Below are 3,111 nucleotides of genomic sequence, written 5' to 3'. Positions count from 1 at the left end.
TTTCTTGATATCTATGGTCATTTCTTTTTTAACTATTTTGTTGGGTTTGTATTTTTTTTTTACTTTAGCAATTCCTCACTTACACACTTTATGTTTACATGATTTTTGTAGTGCGAGGTCTGTTTTAATATATTGGTTCTAACAAGTAGTGGACTCTTTGAATGACTATCCCATCATCCTTTTTTTTTGTTTGACTTACTCTTAGTTCTACATTTTCAGCAATGAAGTTTCTTAATATGACATTCCATCTTTTGATTAAACAAGGTATAGAGGGAGAAGGGTAGAAAAATCAAGAGAAATGGTCTTCCGAGTAAACAAGGTCAGAGTGAGCAGGGGTAGAAAAAAATAAGAGAAATGGTTATGAAATGGTTAGACTTAAACCATATGTTCCTCTAAAGAAAATGGTAATTCAATGTTTTATTTTTGTGCAAGATGTCTGTGTTATTTCTAATCACATAAAATGCCTGGAAGTTTTTGTAAATGAAAGTGTATATGTTGAGAAAGAGAGATGTTCAAGTTGTTAATGTTAACAAATATAGGGGTGTAAGAATTGTTTTCTTTGTTTGAGACTCATGCTGATCCTTATATCATACAATGCATGAAGTGCATTGATCTTTTGGTACAAGTGGTGGGATAAAATATTCATGGGTTAGTTGATGTGTCGTAGCAAACATGAAATGAAGTTAATCCTTAACCTTAACTCGAGATTGATTTTCTTATCTTATGACCCTAAAGGTATAAGTTGATAATTGAGATATTATTACATCATATAAGTTGAATATAACTTTGGTGGAGTGAATATATAACACAAATTATATTATTGCCTTAGAGGTGAGATTTGTAAAAAGGCCCTCTCTTTTGTCAATTTATTTTTTAAGTTTGTATCTTGGGCTACTATATTAATCAAATTAGAATTGTATCAAATATGCATGTCGAGATGATTAATTTGCATAGACCTTAAATATGGACAAACAATTCTAAACTAAATAATGTACATTGATGATGAGAATATTGAAAATATGTTAATCACCAAGAGTGTGTTTGGTATGAAGGAAAACATTTTCCAGAAAATGTTTTACAAATTTCTCATGTTTGGTTTAATAAAATGTTTTGAAAAATATTTTCCAAATAAACTCATTTTCCTCAAATTTAAGGAAAATGACTTCCCTTCAAAACTTAAGGAAAACATTTCCCAGAACTTTCTTCCAGCCACCCCTACCCAACCCACCCTACCAGCCCCAAACACACACACACACACACACAAACACACACACACACACACACACACAGAGAGAGAGAGAGAGAGAGAGAGAAGTTTTGTTTGGACTATGTTGCTTGTTTTCTCAAAATAAGATCCTATAACTTGCAAAACTATTAAAATTGTGTAGTCAAAACAAAGGTGAAATTATCTTTCTCACACAACATTTTTATTAGTTTTATTTTGACATATGCTATGATATCTTGATTTCAAATTAATATTTGGACATGAAATTTGAGACTAACTTCTCCAAAACAAGTATGATTTTGAATTTTGAACCCTAATTTCCATTTGATTTAATGAAACACGTGACCCATAACTTTATATTCATAAACCATTATTTGGAATTTTTGATGAAGAGACTCATGCTCGACGTGAAGTGATTATTCTACCATGTGAAAGGATTAAATAAAAGGATAACCAACTACTACTACTAGTGACCAGTGAATCTTTATAAAACATGTTTATTTAAAAGTTTCTAATCACAAACTATTTACTTACTAAAATATATATGGAGAAATGTGATTTAACGATGCGACACGATATAATATTTTGATATCAAATCATGATTTCACATCTCATGTATAAACCCTAAGAAGATACTTATTTCAATATGGTATTCATATCATTTTAACAACTTCATGAAAACTAAAAAATTAGATGTTGAGTCTACACTAATTGATCAGGCGTGATAATTACATCTAGGGATCGTTTGGTAGAGTGTATTATTAAAAATAATGCATGCATTAATTATATGTATTACTAATTCCTTTTTTGGTGCATTTTTCCATGCTATGTATAACTAATGTTATTATGTATTATGGAGTGCATTGCTAATACCTAGAAATCTATGGTATTAGTAATACAAAGAATTTAATGAATGCATAATATGGTCAAAGACTCACTTACCCCTCAAAAGTACTTTTACTTATTTTTCACCATATAATTGTGAAGGATAATTTTATAAAAAAATATTTTTATACAATACATACTATTTTTAATACACTAAAATAAACTTGCATAAGAAATAATCTATACATAACTAATACAAGTATAACTAACACATGCATTACTAATGTTTGCATTACTAATACACTCTATTGGGTATTATTTTTATACACACTACCAAATGACCTCTTAGTGATTTGATGCCATTATATAGAAATACAGGTTCTTTTTTTTAAATTTAAACATTACTTGTTTAGTTTTGTAACGACCCTTTTGATTTTTTTTGGGTAATAGAGCTTTTTATGTCATAAAATACTTTTTGATAGGTTCTAAATAGATAATTTGGACTATTCATAACTATATTATAAAATTAATGGGGGTAGTTTTAATAATTAATTTAATTGATGGTTAAAGAAGATAACACTAAAATTAATAGGATCTTATATTTATTAATCCATAATTTATACCCATATATAAATTAATTAAATAAAAGAAAGAAGGGTTGTATTATTTGGTTATCAGAAGACAAATAGCATGCGCCTCTTCTCTTGGTTCTTGGCACCGCCGACAAGTTTGAGGGAACAACTATGGGTAAAACTCAATCCAATTCAAACTTTATGTTATAAATATTAATAGTTGGGAGTCATTAATCTTTATTATTGTTGTTTTATAAGGTGTAAATAAATGGGATGATTGGGAGTATATGAAGAAATTGGAAAAAAACATTTAATGTTAGCGTTTTGAGGGGACAAGGTTTTGGTTATTTAATTGTTTGTTGATTACTTTTGATTTCCTAATAATTACTAAGGGAATTAAATAGTGCATCGTGCACTTAACAAAGTGAGGAATTATACTATTATAATAACCGACGGCATTAGAATTGATGTAGATGTTAACAGAGTTAA

This window comes from Solanum pennellii, chromosome 5 (assembly GCF_001406875.1).
Source record: "Solanum pennellii chromosome 5, SPENNV200".
NCBI lineage: Eukaryota > Viridiplantae > Streptophyta > Magnoliopsida > Solanales > Solanaceae > Solanum > Solanum pennellii.
Note: the sequence above shows the minus strand (reverse complement) of the source record.